Below are 737 nucleotides of genomic sequence, written 5' to 3' on the forward strand. Positions count from 1 at the left end.
GGGGGGTCCCCAGTATATTGAAGTCCTTAGTGTTCTGATAGTCTAACTTGTCTCGGGTTTAGGGCAAGATCTTCAACCTTTAAAATCTATATCGAACATATGAACTTGCAGTTCAGATGTTAAAAATGTAATGCATCGAAAAAATCAATTGAAATTTTCAAAATTTTGGGGGTTGTCTCCTTTTAATGAAATGTCACATTTTAAACGTTCTGAATTCATCTAAAATAATTCAGGAAAATAGGAGATTATAGGATTGTTCACGACTAATAATGCAATTTGTAGATACCCTTAGTCTATTACTGGGTATCTATCCTTATCTGACATTTTCCTTTCATCAAAATTTTATGTTAACGACAATGTTTCTTCATAATAGATTATCTTAGCCGCCGCTCTGGTCCTCGCCGCCGCCGCCCCTCAGGAGCCTCGGCCAATCGAGATCCTCCTCGACGAGCGCGTCGCTCCCGAGGGCGGCGCTTACTCCTTCAAGATTGAGACCGAGAACGGCATCGTCCAGAGCGAGGAGGGCTCCCCAGGTCTGGAGGGCCAGACCAACGTTCAGGGTGCCTTCAGGTAAGAAGATTAGAGTCAGATGTAAATACTATATGTCCGGGGAAGAAAGAAGAAAAATATAAACAGAAACAGTTTCCTTCCTCACTATGACCCAATCGTTTCATCCATTTCCGCTCTGGAAGAACACGTCTTGCGGATGAACACCTACTTGTCCTCACCAACATTAT

The sequence above is a fragment of the Penaeus monodon genome, chromosome 32 (genome assembly GCF_015228065.2).
Source record: "Penaeus monodon isolate SGIC_2016 chromosome 32, NSTDA_Pmon_1, whole genome shotgun sequence".
NCBI lineage: Eukaryota > Metazoa > Arthropoda > Malacostraca > Decapoda > Penaeidae > Penaeus > Penaeus monodon.